We start from the raw sequence: 22441 nt of genomic DNA on the forward strand, positions 1-22441 counted from the left end.
TAGATGCTTGCTCCAGCGAAACTGATGCAACCTCTGCTGGAGGAGCAGAACCAACGTATCAGCACTGTTGCATGGAGCGGAACCCACTCATCATTGCTAATGCATGGGTCAGAATCGGCGCAACAGGCTCACATCGCCACCTCTTTGGGCCTGAGGATCGCCTTTGGACACTTTCCCTGGCGCAAGCTCCTCACATCCCTTGATGACGGCAGCCACAATGATGATGCCAAAACTCTGCATCGCTACCAATGCATGGACGGAAACCAACACATCATCTTGACTGGGCCATACATCAGCAAAGCCGGTCTGCGAATCGCAAGCCCTATCAAACGGATCCACGACGTTGTCACAGCCGAATTTCAAACAGCAGCCTTGCCACATCTCGAAACTGACGCTGTGCAAAACATCTGTGTTTCGAACCCATGCAACGCTCCCCAACCAGGATTTAAGGTACTTTGGTTCATTGGGTATAACTGGGTCCCTGTAGAAGGCCTGCGATCCATCACTGTCACACTAAAGTTTTGGCTTTGTCCTGGTCCTCTGTGACCAGATATCCCTGGTTGGTGCTTCTTCCTTGTAAGAGCTTTTTTGTAGTTTAATCTTTATAAATTCGTAACTCAAGTTCTTCTTATTGGATTTTTGTTGGTTCTGGTCTTGTTTTATTTATTAAAATTAATTTGACTTCTCAGTTTGATTTGAGATCCTTTTTCTGTGGTATAGCACTGCTTTACTTTTTGAAGTGTTGTACAAATACTTTACCCATTGCCTTCAAGTTAAGTGTTTTTCTCTACTATGACATGTAAAACCTAACAGCACATGTCCTGGCCTTTAGATAAACTGCATCCGGCCTCTGGGATGTCCAGGGCTTACCTGAGAGGTGGCTTATGTATATAAAAATGGAAGGTTTGGACCTGGCAACAGGTTAATTTTGACAGTTCGAAATGACAGAGTAAATTGCACACAGGCTCTGCAAAGGCAGGCCTGGGAGACGTTTAAATGGTCACTTCAGAGGGTGGCACAATCCATGCTGCAGTTCCACTGGAGGCATTTCAATTTACAGGCCTTGGACACACTAGGTCTTTACTAGGGACTTACAAGTACATAAAAAATGTATGTTGCCAATAAGCCAATATTACCAGGTTTTCAGGAGTGAGCACATGCACTTTAGCACTGGTTAGCAGTGGCAAATTGCTCAGAGTCCTAAGGTCAATAAAAGTAGCTCAAACAAAATGGAGGAGCAGGGGAAAAAAGACTGGAGAAGAGCACTCTAAGACTGACAGGTCTAACAACAAGAATGATGATTCTGTTTATTTTTCAACAGTTGTTCTCCTTTGTGTTTGTTGGAGATTCTGTGCTCCATTGTGTAGATGATTTACTATTTGTGGAGCCATCAGAGTCTCACTGTTGCAAGAAATAGCTGGAGGTTTTTTGTGGATTGATGGAGAATCTGGATAATTCTCTTGCACCCGAAAACTTAGCCTGTCCATGTTTTTAAGTTATGATTGACGACATAGCGATGGAAGCAAGATTGCTAGCTGAGAAAAAATGAAGATGCTGAAGGTGGTTCATGAGATGCTGAAAAATAAGAAGGTGCAGGTATACGAGGTGCAAGTGTTGTTAGACCATTTGATTTTGCATGGAATGTGGTGCAAGCAGCACAGACCTTTGACAGGTGATTGGGTCTTTCCCTAGTGGGGCTATCAATGCCACACTATAGTGTGTGCTTGATGGCAGTGGTTGAGGTCGGCTTGAGGATGTGCACAGCTTTTCTGAGCAGGTTTAATGGAGTGCCATTGAAAATGTCTCAGGGATAAGTCAGAATGGTCTTTCAAAATGTTACTAAGGCCATTTGGCAGTGGTGGTTTTATAATGAATTGGCAAGGGATTTGAAGTACCCGGCAGCTGAAGGGGTCAAGTATTGCTTTTTTGAGTTCTTTCCTGCGGTGGTTGCACTTGTATTATGAGGGCATTTTGCCACAACAAAAAGGTGGCTTTCAATGTGGACAACATATCAGTTGCCAACATAGTAAACAAGCAATCAGTTAGGGTTGTGCTCTGGTTGTTGCAAATTTGTATTGGTTATTTAAACTGTCATGTACTTTCTAGAGCCAGGCATGTCCTGAGAGTGCCCAAAGATATTGCAGATGCACTGTCCCGCTCGCAGCGGAGGCAATTATTTTGGCTGTTGCCAGGACAGGAGCAGAAGAATATATAATCGATTAAAGCAGGTATGGATTATGGCAGCTAGGAGAAAGAGGATGCTTCAATTGCTGGAAGATTCCTTGGCTCCACCATTAGGAAAGTGTAAGTGCCAGATTGGGCAGAATTTTTAACCTCAACAGCAAAGTGGAGTTCCACATATGGAGAACATGAGGGGATGAGTCGGATGGCTGCGTTAGATGCAGTTTGAGAAAGGGTTGTCTCCAGTGATGATCTCTGGGAGGGTGGCAGCGATACCATTTTTTGCCACTTTTTATTGGAGCTGTGAAAATTAGGCAGAGGTTTTGGGCTGGAGAGAGGGAGAAGGAATAGGTAAAAAGGTGGCCAGTAATGGTGGCATTATTGCAGAGAATAGTGGCAAAAGTGGTTTTGGTGTGTGCGACTCGTAAAGAGGTGTTACTTTTTTTCATTGCTGAAGGTGGTCTACTGTTCAGGCCATTTAGGTTATCTGAGTTGGTGTTTATCAGGGTAGAGGAGACGGAACATGGAGGACTCGGGTTAAGGACTTGCAGTATTATTGAGGCAGTGTAAGACTGATCAAAAGGGAAGGGATAAAGTTGTTTGGTTGACAGCATTTGGGAGCATATTGTATGCAAAGTGTGGTGGTGGAAACATTTTCTGAATAAGAGTTTGGTGGGAGAGCAGAAGAGAGGATTTGTGTTCACAAGGGAAGTTGAAAGGTGTCAAGTTTACAATTGTTTTTTGTTTTGCTTAAAGTTTTGCAGTTGCTGCCCTTACGAAAGAGAGAATTTTGGTGCACATTGTTTTAGTATGTTATATGTTATGTTATAAAAGTTATAGAGCGCATAGCTACCCAAAGGCCTCCCAGCGCTTCCACATATCTTCAACAACACTCTCATAGGGCAGAAATCAATACAGCCATGTTTTCAATCGCCAACAAAAGGATAGTTCCTGGTGGGTTTGGCTTAAAGACAAGGGTAGCAAATTCCATAATTTGGCACCAATATGGGACATAGAACTTCTGCCCCATCTGGCCTTTTTTATTGAGGGAATTGCCGGCAAGGTTACTAAAGAGGACCTGAGAAGTCGAATAGGCTTGTAAAAGGTGGCCAAGGTTCGCAGATATGGGGGCCCTTTAGCATACAGCGCTCTAGGAATATAACATAATGCCTTAAACTTTATTTGTTGTTCCAGTGGGAGCCAATGGAGAGCTGAAAGTGCTGACTTGACTGATTCATGCCTTGGTATGTTGAAGAGAAGTCTGGTAGCAGTGTTTTGCACCACTTGCAATCTCTTTTTCACATAGTTTGGCGTCCCAAGGAATAGGTTGCTTCCATAATCTAGGCGTGAGCTAATTAATGCCTGTATAATTAGTCTCTTCGCAGTGAATGGGAGGATTTTAAACACTTTTCTGAGGAGAGGAATCTAAATATGCCAAAACAGGTGGCCGATATTTTCTTCACCTGCTGATCCATGGACAACCACGGTCAAGCCATACCCAAAGGCTCTTAATGTAACCCTTGGGGGCTGGAAGATCTCCTAGTAAATGCATAGCAGGTGGAGAGGGGTTTAATTGGGCCTGGTGACCTAGGAACATAACCTCTGTTTCAGCTCCATTAGTTTAAGTTTGCAGTCAGACATCCAGTTGGATATTGCCCGTAGACAAGGATTAGTGCAGCTTCAAATGTGTTCTGTCCGGTGGACAGAGAAACCACCCGCTGGGTACTGTCTGCATATGATACTAAGGAGAGGCCATAAAGTTCTATTACCTTAGCCAAAGGTAGCATGTAGATATTAAACAACGTGGGGCTGAGAGATGACCCCTGTGGTACGCCCAAGCTGCTCTTAAAACAGCTTTAATAAAAAGATAGATCGAATACCTGGAACAATCTTGCATTCAGAAACTCAGAAAACCAACTTAACACAGTCCCTGTGACTCCTATTTCCCTCATCCTATGGAGTAAGATGCCACTGTGTCGAAAGCGGCACTGAGATCAAGCAGCACGATTGCTGAGGTCCGATCTTGATCTAAGCGCCTTCTGACCTCTTCCGTTACTCTGATCAGTGCTGATTCGGTGCTATGTATAGGTCTAAAGTCCATCTGAGAGGGATGAAGGATATTGTTGTCTTTCAGGTAAGTGGACGGATGAATGTTTACATGTTTTTCCAGTATTTTGACAAAGGCTGGCAACACGGAAATTGGTCTGTTATTATTTAGAATGGAAGGATCTAAGTTAGGCTTCTTGAGCAAGGGTTTCACAATTGCATGTTTCCACTGTGAAGGAATAGTGCTGTTATCTAATGATTGATTTAACAGATCAGTCAAAATGGGCGCTATTATTGCCGATCCTTGTGCGAAGATCGATGAAGGTGCCGGATAAAGAAGAAATCCTGATTTAAGGGTACTTATGGCTGTTAAGACTTTTTCAGAGGATAGAGGTGGAATTCGTGATAGCGTTGCTGAGCCTTTGGAACATTGTCCCTCCATGTTTTGGGGGCTATCAGGGTCTGTTGGAAAGGCTGAATAGATGTCAGCGATTTTTGTCTGAAAAAAAGAACCCTACATCATTATTATGTTTATAGGAGGCTTCTACCTCTTCACTTTGTGGATGAGGGAAAGCAATCTCTCTTAGCAGCTGAAAGATTTCTTTGGGGGTGTTGCCACTCTGTCCGATTTTGGCCATGTATTAGGTTCTTTGTGCAGCTTTGATTTCCATATGAAACCAGCTGATAGCCTTCCTATAATCTTCTTTTGCTGGAGTATCGTAGAATTTTCTCCATTTCCTTTCCTGTCGTCTGCAGTCCCTTTTTAATAGTTGCAACTGACTGGAGAACCAGGGTGCCCTTTTCTTTTTACGAGGGCCACCCCGTCTTAAGGTATAAGGGAGCAGAATATATAAGTTATTGATGATCCATTTATTCAGTGGTTCTAGAGAGCTAACTATATTCCCATTGTGGGTTGGTTTGGAATTGGGCGGATACATAAGCTACTGGAAGGCGTTGCTCAGGTATTAGAACATAAAAAAAATAGAGGCCAAACAGCTTTGAGAGATATTTACTTCCAGAATTGTTACCTTAACCGGTTCTGCACTGCTTCTTTGCACTTTTTGTTCCTGGCCAGGCCAAAAGTAGTGGTGAAGAAAAGATGGGATGACTTGAGAGGGTTGTTACCATACCTGGCGCAATTATTTTGACAAAAAGTTGCCCAGGTTTATTGTTGATTCACCTGGGTGAGAATGGTCTAACGCAGGTACAGGGTTTGGCATTAATTAAAGATATGAAGAGAGACCTAAAAGAGATGAAAAGGTTGTGGTCACCAATAAATTTAGTATGTGCATTGATTGTGAGGAAAAAATGGAGGGGACCAAAAAAACAGTGTTTAGAGACAGAGCAAGGCAGTCGATCAAAAGAGAGATGTAGGTATGCTGTTTTTATTTGAGTGGGGAGAAGGCTTAAATAATGGAGAATACATTTATTGCCTATTGAATCTTTATGATACAAAAGTTTTGTGTATATGGTTGTACATACTCAATTTAACAACAAAATAAATGATTTCTTGCCTACTCATTGTATTGTTCAAAGTCAAATTGAAGGTGTTTGTCATACATTTTTGATTAAACTTTTTGCATTCAACTCACTGCCTGTCCATATGATACAGACAATGTATGAGAACGACATGGAGATTATGGAAACCAACCATGCGTCAAGCGATTCAATGGCTCCCAGCAAGGGGAATTGTGGACTTATTACTTGTGCAGGCCACCCAACTAATAACCCAATTTCCTACAAGCACACAGCAAAATCCAACATTACCAAGTGCAATTAGAGTTTTCTGTTACTAGGCTGCAATCCTGTTTATGATCTTCAGTGACATGCTGCTCTGTGGTACCTTCCCCCCATCATTGGAGATTTTTAGGTCCAGATTTACTCACATTCCATGCAACACAATTTAGCAAGGCAAATTGCTGCACTGCATCAAATGGAGAGAGCAGGAACATCCCATATGTACTAAAAATCTAAGATATGGCACATTCTTGCTCTCTCTGCGCTGGCACACTCTGTGCTGCCTAGCGCCAATGCAGGCACCCTTAAGCCATGGTGTAATTGTGCCTGCATTACAGGCAAGAATGTCTTTGAGCAGGACGGGCATCTTCTAGCACAAAAACAATCCTTGGAGACACTTATTTCTCTTTCTCTGTGTGCTGCAGAATGCAGCACACGTAGATAGAGGAAACAACAAGGAGAAATGAACATATTTCTTTTTGGTATGCCTTTGCTGGGATGCCACAGCATTTTGACTTAGTTAGTTGGTTTAGTACCTTTAGTAAATCTGGCAATCCACCAGAATTAATGGGTGGATGCGTGTAAACGCCCACACTCCACCCATGGAATGCATTCGTAATGTAGAGTTATGCAAGGCAACAATTTGTGCTGCCTTGCTCCACTCTGGATTTACAAAGCCATGCAGAGCCACTCAAGGTGGCTTAGTAAATCTCACTTAAGCCCTTGTGTTGCCTTGCATCACCTTGCGTAGTAAATCTGAGCCATAATATCTACAACTCAAGGTAAAAGCATAGGTCTAGGCATAGGTTGGGCACTCAAAAGTACCACAATGTTTGCTTTCACCAACTCAAGTTCATCCTGTAAAAGCCTTGAGTTTGTATGGCACAGTTCTGCTTCCTCAGTCTCTTTTTCACTCACAGTTAGGCTCTGCAGGTACCTGCTTGACTAGGTGCAGCTCTGGTGGTGTGGGATGGGCTTGTTCAATGGTCTCACTACTGCAGCGGGCAGTTCTTGTACTGCATGGGTCATGGCAGCAGCCTTACTTGGAGCTTGTCTTGTTTGCTGTATCAGAGCAGCAAGCTCATATGGTGGTACTCGTCCTGAGCAGTAGCGACCTCCTAGGTTAGGTGCCGAGGGGCACCTGGATAGGCAGGAGCAGCGCTTGGGTCTGTCGTCAGTGGGTGGGTTCCTCATCAGTGACTGAAGAAACTCTCACATCAAAGCGAAAACATCAGTATCTTGGGCACATGGCATGATTCTGATGACATAACAATGCATGGTAAGTCTTGGACCCCATTACTCACGGATCACTCCTGGCTGAGCTTCCTTTTAGACAGCTACTTCACCTGGTTGTACCTCATGTCAGGGACATGTTTGGCTTCTCCTCCTGTGCAGTCTCTTCTCCTGCAGGGTCAGGCATACTCTTTCCTTCTCCCAACTGGCAGGCAGACAGGCTTCTAGATTCTGGACAGGTCTCTAGCTCCTACACCATAAAGTGAAGGCTTTTGGGTGATGCCCCCTAATCTTCTCTATCTGTCCAGCAAACACCAACCCTAGTAATACAGCAATCCTTTGAGTATTCACCGAAGAACCCCCTTCCTTTTCTGTGAAGACCTTGGAACTTGAACAAAGTGGGCAGGTTTGGATCCAACTTGCATTCTACTTTTCCATATAAAGAATGTTGAACCACTATCTAACATTTCAGGAGTGAATTGGGTTGTTTCTGTTTCAAATGTCATTTTATGACTGTCCCTCACACAAAGCCTTTGTCTATGTTTCACACCTGAATTTACCGGTGCATTTCCACTCCCGGTAAAATTGCCCATGGTTTAATAAAATTTTCCAATGGCTCAGAGACAGTGGAAAACACCGGAATTCACGCCTAAGTGCCTGCTATTGGGGGGGCTTGGCTAACCGGGCCAACATGGCGGACGCTTAGTTAGAGAGCTCAGTCGAGGCCTAAATTAATCCTGTTATAATCGGCTACCTCCCGGGGTCCCGGACCGAGATTTAGGGGCGGAAGATCAGGGCTTCCCGGCGGGGATCGCCCGGCCTGGTCCAAAAAGAAGTGAGGAAGTGACCAGGTGCCCGAGATCCAGCGCGAGCTGGGACTTGTACCGGGTCGGAACTAAGTTGCGATTCGCAAGTAGCGTCATGCCGAGGTGAGGAGTGCCTGGCAGTGGGGTGTGATTCGAGCCTCAGGCACTGCCTGGGCTGTGGACTACCGGAGAGGCGAGGGGCCCCCCCGGCTTATCCCCGGAGCCGGCGGCCTGACTACGAGTACCACAGTGAGGAGGCCAAGCGAACCGACCCGGGCACGGACTGGGCTGGAGGCCTACGAGACGGAAGTGCGCGGGAGCACGCTGCGGCCGTGCTGCGCCGCGACCCCGCCGCGAATGGAAACCTGATGTGGAGGGCTCTGTGGACCGATCAGAGGAGGCTGCCCGATTGAGGCTTGCCCCACTGAATTTGTGACCGCCCAGCCGTGGCTGCGCTCGGGGCCTGGGTGAGGTCTCAGGGCCGCGGGACCGGGCTCAGCGGTCGCCCGCCTGCTGGGAGAACGCGGAACGGGCCAGGGGCTGGCGGAGGAAGGCAGCAGCGGCCTGGAGAAGAGGCCCTCGACGACCCGACGCGTGAACCTGAGATGTCGGGGCAGATACGCTGATCCCGGGCGCCCTGACACACAAGCAATCCGGGGAGGATCAGCCGACAAGATCCTGGTGGGAGCTGCAGCTCGTTACTCCGGTCGCTAGGAACTTCTAAACCGGCGTGGGAGCATAGTTATTCTCGGTGGTACCGGCAATCAGGACCGAGGCGATGGCTGCTCGCCCCCAGCGCTGGACCCGTAGGCAGTGCCCGGGAGGGACACAGCGCTAGTGAGGGCATCCTTGAGGGAATTAAACACTGTGGGCCAACGGGCACTGGGAGAAGTGCGAGCCGGAAAGACACAGTGGTGAGATCTATGGCTGGCGCTTAACGCAGAGTCTACCGGTAATCCAAAACTCTGCATGGGTTTTACTGACTGAGTGCTCTTACTGAAATCTAATATTGTACAATCTCAAGCAGTGCAGTCTCTCCCTCGAATCCATGTGCCCTCCTGGATCCTTCCCCCTGTTAAATATCTCAACAGGCTCCGACCGAAAGCAGACCAGTGGTAGCGGTATAGTCGATCTGTGCTTGAGGGGAAAACAAGTACACCTGTGCCCCTTCAGTGACTTGCCTACCACTTTGTTCAACACCTAGTTCACAGTGATACGGGTCCCGAATGTCGTCCAAGGGTGAGACCAGAAGCAAAGCATTGTATCGTAACCCTATTAGTGCACACCAAAAAGAGACCATGGAAGATCTTACGCAACCAACAGTACAGGCAACCCTCAAGAGGATCTTGGGGGCCATCGAAGACACAAAAACTACTTTACGGCAAGACATTAACCAAGTGGCAGTAGAGCTTGGGTTGCTGAGGGCGGACCACCATAAGTTGGCGTACAGAGTGAAAGAAACATAAACAATGATATCAGAATTCACTCCAAAGCACGAAAATCTTGCAGCATCAGTTCTACATCTGACAGACCGTGTACACCACCTAGAACGCCGCGTCGAAGATGCAGAAGGTAGGAACTGCAGGAACAACATTTGGGTGGTGGGCCTCCCAATTGGCGCAGAGGGGTCCGATATGGTGGAGTTCCTTGAAGGATGGCTGCTCACGGTCGCAGCAGCAGATCACCTTACGCCCTTTTTCTCCCTGGAGAGGGTGCATCGAGTCCCCTCAAAACCCCTGGCTCCGGGGAGGCCACCGCGAGTGGTAGTAGCAAAGTTAATGCACTACAGGGACAGAGACTACCTGCTGTGGAGAGCCAGAGAAGCTGGGCCCTTTGAGGTGGAAAATGGAGCGGTGACGCTGTTCCCCGACTTCACTTTGGAGGTCCAGCTGAAACGTGCCTTGTTCTTGACTGTGAAGAAGACCCTCCGTGAGGCGGGAATCCAGTACTCACTCCTCTTCCCGGCTAAATTAAGAGTGAATCTGGAGGGCAAAACTACATTCCTACAATCCCCCAAGGAGGCATGGGAATGGTTGGAGTCGAGGGGCCTGGCGGAGGGTCACTGCGGCCGAGGAGGACGTACCGCTAGCACGGTCCACAGAGTAAGGAAAAGACAGAGTAACGGAAACCGGCCCCCTACTGGACCAAACACTGCCCAAAAAGAGTTAGTAAAAAAGGAGGCTCTGGTCGCAGCGGCCTCCGTGTGTGGGAGTGCGCCCTCGCCAAACAATAGTGCAAAAGATTCGGATAGGGCGTCAGTGTCATTGGAGGGAGGCTCCAGCTACACCAGTGATGCTCCTAGGGTGACTCCCCAAACGGCTGATGACCTGGCCTAAACATCTCCCCAACCGACCCCGGGGGAGTTAGGAACTTTGTTGTAGATGCCTCGACGATCTCGCAGCCACCCCTCCCTACTGGTTTCTCGACCACTCAAATCAGAATGGCGAGAACTCTAATAGACTTGTTGTTATTATTGCACTGTTGCAACGTTTGCTGGGCAACCTACAGTTTGAGAGGGGCCCTGGGGTTTGGGCGTTGGGGTTTACAATTAAGTCCTTTGATGGTGATATTGGGGTCACGATTTGTCCACATTAAGCTCTAACGATAGGGGGGAGAAGCCCTGGCTCTGGAGGAAGGCGGGGAATCGGTCTGTCTACCACACCCTGAAATGGCTAGCTATTCTTTCCTGACTTGGAACATTAGAGGGTTGGGTTCTCCCTCTAAGAGGCATCGGGTGCTCTCGTACTTAAAACGGAGGGGGGTACAAATCGCTCTATTACAAGAAACCCATCTTACTGCTACTGAAATGGACAAACTGAGGCGCAGATGGAGGAGTCAGATCTTCGCAACTAAATATTCAGCCTACACCAGGGGAGCGCTAGTTTGGATAAGGGCGGGGGTTCCTTTTGAAGTAAAATCCACCAATATTGACCAAGAGGGCAGATTTGCGATAGTGAGGGGCCGCCTTCATGGAGTCCCAATTACCTTATGCAGTATTTACGCCCCTAACCAAGACCAGATCCCCTTCTTGCAGCAAATGTCTGGGCATCTTACGCGTCAGTGCGGGGAGGAGATGTTCATCGGGGGAGACTTTAATAGTGTAGTGGAAGTAGACATGGATCGCTCCACCACACCACTTAAGGGGACAATAACACATAAAATAGCCAGCCACTCTCTGGAGTGGATGCTGGGTTGGGGACTGACTGATGCTTGGCACGCGCAACACCCAACAGACAGGGACTATTCATATTACTCAAGCCTGCACCGATTACACACTAGGATAGACAGGATTCTATGCTCTGCAAAGGTTGCACAGAACGTAACTCATACTGAATACTTAGGACGCACCCTGTCCGACCATAACCCCTTATTACTCATATGGAAAGCGACTGAGGACAGACCCCCATCCCGTTATGGAGACTACGACCAGCTGCCTTAGAGGATCAAGCATACCGAGAGACACTCCGTTCCTATCTCACAGACCATATCACTATTAATATTGGATCTGCATCAATCAGGGGCATAGAGTGGGAAACCCTTAAAGTGGCAATGAGAGGCCACTGTTTGAGCCAAACGGTTGGAATCCAACGCACACTTGAAAGGGAACTGGTTGAGTTAGAAAAGATCATTCACGAATTTAGGAAGTTGGCTCTGTATGTACTATTTCAAAGTGAGAAATAGTGTGCACAGAGTCCAAGGGTTTCCTTTAGAGGTAAGATAGTGGCAAAAAGAGATGATTCTAATGCTCTATTTTGTGGTAGTGTGGTCGAGCAGTAGGCTTATCAGAGGGTAGTGTTAAGCATTTGTGTACACGCACAGGCAATAAATGAGGAACACACACTCAAAGACAATTCCAGGCCAATAGGTTTTTATATAGAAAAATATCTTTTCTTAGTTTATTTTAAGAACCACAGGTTCAAGATTTACAAACAATACTTTAAATGAAAGGTATTTCACTTAGGAACTTTGAATTGGCAAAATAGCATATACAGTTTTCACACAAATGGCAATAAGCTATTTCAAAACTAGACACAGTACAATTTTCAACAGTTCCTGGGGGAGGTAAGTGTTTGTTAGTTTTGCAGGTAAGTAAACCACCTACAGGGTTCAAAGTTGGGTCCAAGGTAGCCCACCGTTGGGGGTTGAGAGCAACCCCAAAGTTGCCACACCAGCAGCTCAGGGCCGGTCAGTTGCAGACGTCCAAGTGGTGCCCAAAACACATAGGCTTCAATGGAGAAGGGGGTGCCCCGGTTCCAGTCTGCCAGCAGGTAAGTACCCGCGTCTTCAGAGGGCAGACCAAGGGGGTTTTGTAGGGCACCGGGGGGGACACAAGTCAGCACAAAAAGTACACCCTCAGCGGCACGGGGCGGCCGGGGGCAGTGTGCAAACAGGCGTCGGGTTTGCAAGGGATTTCAATGGGAGACCAAGGGGTCTCTTCAGCGAAGCAGGCAGGCAAGGGGGGGGCTCCTCGGGGAAGCCACCACCTGGACAAGGGAGAGGGCCACCTGGGGTCGCTTCTGCACTGGAGGTCGGATCCTTCAGGTCCTGGGGGCTGCGGGTGTAGTGTCTTTACCAGGCATCGGGTTCTTTGAAGCGGGCAGTCGCGGTCAGGGGAAGCCTCCGGATTCCCTCTGCAGGCATCGCTGTAGGGGCTCAGGGGGGGTCAGCTCTGACTACTCCCGGGCTAGCAGTCGCCGGGGAGTCCTCCCTGTAGTGTTGTTTCTCCACAAATCGAGCCGTGGGCGTCGGGTGCAGAGTGCAAAGTCTCACGCTTCCGGCGGGAAACGTGTGTCCTTTAAAAGTTGCTTCTTTGTTGCAAAGATGTTTCTTCTTTGGAGCAAAGCCGCTGTCCTCAGGAGTTCTTGGTCCTTTTAGATGCCGGTTGTCCTCTGAGGCTTCAGAGGTCGCTGGACCCTGTGGAACGCGTCGCTGTTGCAGTTTTTCTTGAAGTGAGGAGACAGGCCGGTAGAGCTGGGGCCAAAGCAGTTGGTGTCTCCGTCTTCTCTGCAGGGCTTTCAAGTCAGCAGTCTTTCTTCATCTTAGGTTGCAGGAATCTAGTTACCTAGGTTCTGGGAGCCCCTAAATACTCGATTTAGGGGTGTGTTTGGGTCAGGGGGGTTAGTAGCCAATGGCTACTAGCCCTGTGGCTACACCCTCTTTGTGCCTCCTCCCTGAGGGGAGGGGGGCACATCCCTAATCCTCTTGGGGGAATCCTCCATCTGCAAGATGGATGATTTCTAAAAGTCAGAGTCACCTCAGCTCAGGACACCTTAGGGGCTGTCCTGACTGGCCAGTGACTCCTCCTTGTTTTTCTCATTATCTCCTCCGACCTTACCTCCAAAAGTGGGGCCGTGGCCGGAGGGGGCGGGCAACTCCGCTAGCTGGAGTGCCCTGGGGTGCTGTAACAAAGGGGGTGAGCCTTTGAGGCTCACCGCCAGGTGTTACAGTTCCTGCAGGGGGAGGTGAGAAGCACCTCCACCCAGTACAGGCTTTGTTACTAGCCACAGAGTGACAAAGGCACTCTCCCCATGTGGCCAGCAACATGTCTGGTGTGTGGCAGGCTGCTAAAACTAGTCAGCCCACCCTGGAAGTCAGGTATGGTTTCAAGGGGCATCTCTAAGATGCCCTCTGGGGTGTATTTCACAATAAAATGTACACTGGCATCAGTGTGCATTTATTGTGCTGAGAAGTTTGATACCAAACTTCCCAGTTTTCAGTGTAGCCATTATGGTGCTGTGGAGTTCGTGCATGACAGACTCCCAGACCATATACTCTTATGGCTACCCTGCACTTACAATGTCTAAGGTTTTGCTTAGACACAGTAGGGGCATAGTGCTCATGCACCTATGTCCTCACCTATGGTATAGTGCACCCTGCCTTAGGGCTGTAAGGCCTGCTAGAGGGGTGACTTATCTATGCCTAGAGGCAGTGTGAGGTTAGCATGGCACCCTGAGGGGAGTGCCATGTCGACTTAGTCATTTTCTCCCCACCAGCACACACAAGCTGGCAAGCAGTGTGTCTGTGCTGAGTGAGGGGTCTCCACGGTGGCATAAGACATGCTGCAGCCCTTAGAGACCTTCCCTGGCATCAGGGCCCTTGGTACCAGGGGTACCAGTTACAAGGGACTTACCTGGATGCCAGGGTGTGCCAATTGTGGAAACAAAGGTACAGGTTAGGGAAAGAACACTGGTGCTGGGGCCTGGTTAGCAGGCCTCAGCACACTTTCAAATCATAACTTGGCATCAGCAAAGGCAAAAAGTCAGGGGGTAACCATGCCGAGGAGGCATTTCCTTACAACAAAGAAGAAAAGAACGGTAATGGTACAGGAGCAGGGGGAGAAAGATTAAGGGAGGCAAGGTCTTCACATTCCCGAATCGAAGAGCAGCTGAGGTTCCATAGCGCAGCAATACTGGGCCTCAGTGCACGCAGAAGAGGGTAGATCTGGGAAAATGCTGGCGTGGTTGGTGAGGCCTGGAGGCGAAGGGACACCCATAGTAAATGTGCGAGATATGGAGGGGAAGTTTAAACATACACCTAAAGAAGTTAATGGGGCCTTCCTAGAGTACTATACCTATCTCTACAGGCAACCGACCTCGATGGGGGTAGAGCAGGCCCAGGCATATGTACACGCACTGCCACCATCCACAATGACGGATAGCCATAGGGACAGTCTGGGGGGACCGGTAACCCTAGAAGAAGTGCAGGAAGCCATATCGCAGCTGACGGCCGGGAAAACTCCAGGTACAGATGGTCTACCGATGGACTTCTATAAAAAGTACGCAACACTACTAGCTCCCAGATTTGTAGAGATATTCACAGAGCCGTTTCAAAAAGTCCTGCTTCCCAACTCATTGAGAGAGGCCCTAGTGGTTCCCCTGCCCAGACGGAGCACAGGTGAGCTCTCAGTGACCAACTTTCGCCCATTGTCAATGCTAAACTGTGACTTTAAAATACTCAGCAAACTCATGGCCAATCGGATCCTTCACCATGTCCCCAACTTAATACACCAAGACCAAAATGGTTTTATACCGGCGCGGAACACCTCCTTGAATTTGAGAAGCCTATTTTCCATCTTACACATGCCACACACTGAGAAACCTCTCGGGGCAACCCTCCTGGCAATAGACTTCGAGAAGGCGTTTGACTCACTGGTATGGGACTTTTTGAGGACTGTAATGCTCCGAATGGGACTGGGAACTAACTGGGTACGTTGGGTAGATCTGTTATATGCATCCCCTTTGGCAAGAGTGAAGACCAGTAGATCGGTCTCGGAAGCATACCCAGTATATAGGGGCACTAGACAGGGATGTCCTCTGTCCCCACTATTATTTGCCTTAGCTATAGAGCCCCTGGCCACTCGGCTCCGATCAACTGGGACAGGCAGAGGGGAAGAGTGGGGACAAACTGAAAACATCATCTCACTCTACGCAGACGATGTCCTAATATAATTGAGGGATGGCGAGACGGGATTACCCTGGGCATTTGCGGAATTGGACAACTTTGGAACCCTCTCGGGACTCCGACTGAACAGAGGTCAGACATTTGTCTTCCCACTGAGAGTGGGTGGAACGTGCCCATCAACATGCCCTGAGGATGTTGTGTGGGCCCTGCATACCTTTAAATATCTGGGTATCCAGGTGTTCCACGACTTGAGAGACCTACACGAGGGTAACATAGGAAAGGCACTCCGCGCACTCCAATCCTCAGTGGGATTTAGGAGATCCCTATGATTGACCATTTCAGCTAGGATTTCCCTGTCAAAGATGATAATGCTCCCACGCCTCCTTTACTTTTTCGCCAACTTACCGGTAGCAGTGCCCTCGTCATGGTTCCATGAGTTAAACACACTACTCAGAGACCTTGTGTGGGATGGAGGCCGCAGGCGTGTCCCGCTTCCTGTCCTCTGTAGACCAGCGCGCTCGGGAGGCCTCAGTGTTCCGGTTTTCGAATCTTATTACTTAGCCTGTCAATTACAGTGGATTGTTAGATGGTTTGCAGGGGGAGGCCATATGGATAGATACACAATTAGCGGAGTGAGGGAGGGAAACTGGATACTCACACATATGATTACCCGAGCAGGAGCACGCAAGGAAGAAAGCAACCAAATGAAAATTGCAATAGACTGCTGGAAGCGATGTTCACGCCGAGTGGGAATGGGTACAGCGTATTCCCCGGCTCTTCCTTTGGGGTGGTTGGTACTCCATCCATTGGAGGGGTCAACGACGTGCAGTGGCCTGGGGACCTGGGCGAGTAAAGGGGTGAAAACTCCAGCCGATTTTTTTCAGACTGGAGTATTACGATCATTCGCAGATTTAGTCGAAAGGAATAATGTACCGACTGGGCAGTTCTTATTTTATCAGCACCTCACTCATCGCATTAAGACACACTGGGGTACGATTAATGCAGAACCAGAGACACATAACATCTTGCATCTCCTCCTGACCATGGGTGAGGACACCCATCTGGTCACTAAGTTGTACAGATCCCAGAATGAGTGCACACTGACCACTCTCCAGTCGCTCCGAGAGAGGTGGGAAAGGACACTAGAAAGTACCCTGACAGAAGCGGAGTGGAAGAGAGCCCTTGCATACCCTAGGACAATATCAAGGAACACACAATTGAGGTACATACAATTTAACTACTTGCATAGGACGTATCTCACACCACATAGGCTAAACATTATCTACGGGGGCGACTCCAGAACATGTACTAGATTCAGTGAACCGGATGCAGACTTGGACCATATGTTGTGGCTCTGCCTGGGAATCCGACGGGCCTGGGGGGAGGTCTTGCAAGAACTGGAAAGACTGTTGTGTGTTAGATTGGCGCAGACCCCCTCGCTGTGTCTGTTGGGTCTTCGTTCAGGACTAGCAGTGGGTACTGTAGCCACCCGATTCCTGGATTTGGCATTGGCACTTTACAGGAGACAACTTGCGCTGGGATGAAAATCTCCCGGTTGCCCCCCATTAGAGGTGTGGCGTAGTGAAGTCACAAGGTGGGCCAGAGTCGAGCTGCAGGTCCTGGAACGTGAAGAAATGAAGGGACTGCGCCAGACACCCATAGCCCCCCTATGGGAGGAAATCCTAGAAAGGTGGGAACACCGAGATAGCGGAGATTAAATGCACCAGGATTAGCCGGAATGCCCACTAGCTAGGAACGGTAGAACCGGCACATGTACTGAAACAGAACATGACCAGCGGACAGATAGTATGAGGATCCCACACGCCAGGTAAAAAGTAGTAGATGGGGATAGTACCCGCTGGAGTATAGCCGACCATGTTTCGGCTTGGTCAAGTCGTCACGTTAGAGCACCCAACCGCAAAACAAGCGTAACCCCCCAACGAGTAGGAATTAGAGAGAATTAGAAGCGAGAGGCCTGCCTCCACTTGTCTAGTTTACAATTGATGTTCTACCCCATGTTCAATCACCATCATGTGAATAGTTCCACAGGAAACCGGTTAAGAAGTTATATAAACTGGAAGCAAGTATGAATAAACAATATTTAAACATTTTGCAGATGTACATAACAATTCGGAACAGTATTACATCTAAGGGAAATGTCTGATGCTTTCTACCTCATACGATTTAAATGTATTGTCAATGTATCGGAATAAAATGTTAATAAAATATCTTTAAAAAAAAAAAAAGTGCCTGCTATTGGGAATACACAAGCAGTAAAGGATTCGGTGTTCCAGTGAGATCTTTCCGCCTACGAAATGAAGAGAAAAAGTAGTGCAGAAACCATACCGAAAACATGGCTCCTCGTATGTTTTTAGTAGTTGGCCAACGCGCTCGAGGTGGGCTAAACACCGGAAAAGGCATGACGTGCATGCCTTTCACTAATTAAATCAAGCTAATTTTAAATGGAAAGCCCATGAACCAGCCAAACTGATGGGCTTGACATGGGCATGGTTAAAAGCCCACAAAGAGATTACACCAGGGACTGAGCGCTTTGTGCTCGACTGTAAAAACTGTGTAATTATGCTTTCAAACATTTTCATTAATACCAAAGCCAATATGTGGCACTATTTAATTGCTGCTAAGCTAAACCTAGTCGCTGGTCTAGGTTATATCAATATGCATTTTACTCTTAAACCAGATCGGTAATACAAATATAACTTTATTATGCCAATGTCTATCTTCAGCCCTTATAACAAGGGAATACTGTAAATCCTCCTTTTTTTACTTGGACAGTTCACAGACATGCCAATCTTGAAAATACTAATACCAAGTATGATAACGGCCTCAAAGGGAAGGGGAAGTCTGGAGCAAAGGTGGAATTTTGAGTGCATCACTGTCTTTATAGTCCTTGTGGGGGACTTGGAAGGGGTGGGACCAAGGAGAAGGGCAGAGGATAGAGAACAGCACAGCTTGAAGAAACATGCTTATTACCAAAAACATTACAAAGCTGTTAGAAATTTGGTTAGCAGAGTTACGCACCCTGTCCAAGCAGGAACTACAATCCTAGTCAGGCTAAGTCACCATACACCCTAAATTAACCTGTGCTCGCCCCCCTGGTAGCTTGGCACAGAGCAAACTTAAAAGGCAATGTGTTTAGTAATTGTGTAACACCTCAAGCTGTAAAAGAGTGAAAACTCCATACACAAAAACATAACACACCTAGTTAGAAAAATAGAACTTACTTTAATGAACAAAACAAGACCAAAAAGACAAAAATCCAATGAGTAGAAGTTGAGATATGAATTTGTAAAGAACAAACTTAGTTGTATTTCTTAGAGGCATAAATCACCAACCGGAGCTCTCTGGTCGCGCTAGACCGGGTCAATTCTGAAAAGTCCACGCGATGACGAACCGGGGCTATCTGGTCATACTAGAGCAGGTCAATTCTGAAAAGTCGACGCAATGGTGTACAGGTTAGATAAAGGGACCAGCCTTGGCCTGCTGAAACAGTACCTTGGTTTGTAGTTGCATTGAGACTAAGGTGAGAAGAGCAAAGGAGGTGATGCGTTGGCACCGATCTCACGGATGTAGGCAATGCGTCCATGGCGAGCCACAAAAAGTCAGCTATGTGTTAGGAATGGAGGCAATACATGGCACAGTTGGTTCCCGGTTCTCTCAGCAGTAATGTGCATGTTCTTAGTGGTACAATGGTGTCAATGCATTAATTTTGGACTGAAGCAGCACCTTATAGTCACGTCCAAGGGCCCAGGAATGGGTTGGCACCACTTGCAATGGCATGACTCACAGATGGCAGAGAAGTGATGAGTTGAAAGTCTTTTGTCTCCCTGAGACTTCAGAAGAGCAGGAGGCAAGCCAGCAAACCCTTGATGTCACTCTGGTTCTGGGTTCAAGTGTTGTGGGTCTAGTCCTTCTCACCCAAGCCAGGAGGGCAGCAGGCAGAAGGTCAGCACAGCAAGAAAGAACTTCTTCCAACCAGCAATCCAGCAGAGTAGCAGTCCTTTTAGCAGCATAGCAGTCCTTCCTAGCAGAGTATCAACAGGACTAGAAGTGTACTGAGTTAGTAGGTTCAGAAGTCCCAATTGTATACACAGTAGTGCCTTTGAAGTGGTGGGGACTTCAAAGAAGGGCTTTGAAGTGCACAGGGGTCCTCCCTTTCTGCCCTCTCTCTTAGGCAGTACAGGGGGTACGTAGTCCTTTGAATGGGGTCAGGACGCAGCCTATTCAGGTGTAAGTGTGAAGCTGTGGCCAGCTCCTCCCTTCCATATTGCCCAGGATGGCCCACCATGATGTTACATAGCAATGTAACACTGCATTCAGCCTGCAATGGCAGGCCTGGGATATGTTTTAAGGTGCTACTTAAGTGGGTGGAACAAGCAGAGTTTCAGGCCCACTACTAGCATTTAATTTAGAGACCCTGGGCACATGTAGTGCACTTTACTTGGGACTTATAGATAAATTAAATATGCCAAGTATGTATATACTAATCAAACCATGCTTTATGGGGAGAGCACATTCATCTTAGCGCTGGTCAGCAGTGGTAAAGTCTTAGGAGATCTAATGCCAACCAAAAGAAATCAGCATAATGTGAGGCAAGCAGGCAAAACGTTTGAGGGAAGACCATCCTAAGGCTGTCAGGTCTAACCAAAGGCATGTGACGCAGCCACATATATTGCAGGAAGGTTGCAAAACCCCTGATGATCATCCGCGATGCAGGGCTTCCATGCACAACCTAGAAATCCACTTCGTGCATTGATTTATAGTTTACCTTGGGGCTCACTATGTTATATCGACTCTTCACTAGGTGGTCATTTAAATAGAACAGATATCATGTGGCACAACCCAGCCCAATGTGAGGTGGTAGGCATGATTTCACCTTTCAAAAGGGGGTAAAATGTGCTGGTGAAAACAGGCCCTTTAATGCAGAAGTACTTATTCCTACTGTTTTTAGCTATTCCTATTTCCCCCATTGGCTTTGTTTTGCTACATTATGGAAGTACCAATGCCAATAGTATAATTACTTATGGTGCAAAAATAAGATATAAAACACCCGCAAATGTTATTATCAGGAGTAATGCCTTCTTTTCTTTAGTGTGTGTTAATTGCTATTTGGTGTCAGTATCATTGCTTGTTATGCAGTCGTGGCTAGTGAACTTTGAAAGTGGCGGGGAGTAAATACCTACTTTACTTAGGAGTGGGCGAATGTGGCCTATTCCTTCTATGAAGATTTCAGGTGGTTCTACGCAAACCACTCCAAGAGGCGGTGCACCGCAAAATGAGCAAATAGATATATAATATAAGAAAGAACAAAGTCCAATGTTCCGATGGTGTAGATAAACAGTGCTTTTTTTAATATTTCATAAGAAGTCCAAAGTGTTGATTCCACACAATTCCGTAAACAAAAGGATTTTTTAAAGGCAAAGGTAATAAAGTAAAACAGCAAGGTATTCTTGCAATTCCATAGACAAATTAAGTGGCACTCAAGATAGACAGCCAACGCGTTTCCCCCAACAAATGGGCTTCTTCAGGGCTGTAATGCAATCAGAAAAACAAATATATACTATGCTATACGTTGCATAGAGGATGAATATTTAGATAGTTGTGAGAATGCAAAGTATGAAAGAAAGACAAGAGAGAAAATACTGTGTACCAACACATTGGTAAAAGGGATGAGCCCGTATATAAAATGTGCCATACCATGCAGAAAGAAACAACTTTTTTCGTGAAAGATATGTGAAAAACACCCAAGTAATAAATTGACTAAAATAAGATTAATATATTTATAGAACAAAACGTGCATAGTGCATTAATAAATATCCAATGAGAGATGAAATCCCAAAGGCAAGAGAGGGTGGAGGGAGAGGAGAAGGGAACCCCAAGTGTCAAGTAGCGTAAATGGAGCAAAGTACGAAAAAAAACGTACCATCAGTGGTATCCAGTCAGTGGTAGTGATGAAAAAAAATATATAGATATATATATGATATATGTATTAGTAGGTTGAAAACCTAAGAAAACAAAACCAAGAGAAGAAGGGGAGTAAATGGAAATATAAGGTAAACTGGGATACATTCATGTCGAAATATATATATAAATTGAACGCTTTTTTAGAAAGCCAGAAATTGTGTATATGTAAAACACGTACTTGCAAATACTATAAATAAAGTATAGTTCAATAGGATGACTCATACAGAAAATCCCCAAAATCTGTCCGTGAAGCCCAGAGAATAATAAGGACAAGAGATGTTAAATAACCCACACGACGCCGATAATGATAACAAAAGAGAGATTTAAGCTGAGCGGGGCAAATAAGAGCCTTACCGTAATTGCTGAAATGCGGCAAGTCACGCGTTAATAAAAGATACACTAACGCGATCAGAAAGACCGCGAAGGATCGTGCACGTCCGGCCCAAGTATAGAGCCGGACGCCAGAACGCCAACCTCCAGATGAAATCATCCGGTCCGGGTGTGCTAATGAAAGACGCCCTGAACCCGGAAGTGGGAAAATAAAGCCTATTGAAAATAAAAGAAGGACAGAACAAAGCCGCCATATTGGGGCTGGTAGTGATGGCAACAAGTGCATAATGAGGACAAAAATAGGACAAAAAGAAGGACAGCCATATTGGAATTAATTTCCAAAGTTCAAAGGAGAAAAATACTGTGAGTTTTTTTAGAGCAAACAGAATGTAAAAAGCAACAATATGTACCAAACTGACTGGATACCAAAAAAGGTAAAGAAGGAGAAGTACAAAAGACGAGGGAAAGAAAGAGAGAACAGAGGAAAGGGTGAGAAAGGGGAAGAGGGAGGAAAAAGATTAGACAAACCCAGAAATTAATATGAAAACGCAGAGTATGGTTGGCACAAGAGAAAACATATACATTTTACCAAGAAAATATGTAAACGCATTTTGGGAGTACATGTAATAAGAAATTTGACCATTAACACATAGGGGGTCATTACAACCCTGGCGGACGGTGTTAAAGCTGCGGTAATACCGCAAACAGGCCGGCGTAAAAAAAAA

The sequence above is a fragment of the Pleurodeles waltl genome, chromosome 8 (genome assembly GCF_031143425.1).
Source record: "Pleurodeles waltl isolate 20211129_DDA chromosome 8, aPleWal1.hap1.20221129, whole genome shotgun sequence".
NCBI classification, from domain to species: domain Eukaryota; kingdom Metazoa; phylum Chordata; class Amphibia; order Caudata; family Salamandridae; genus Pleurodeles; species Pleurodeles waltl.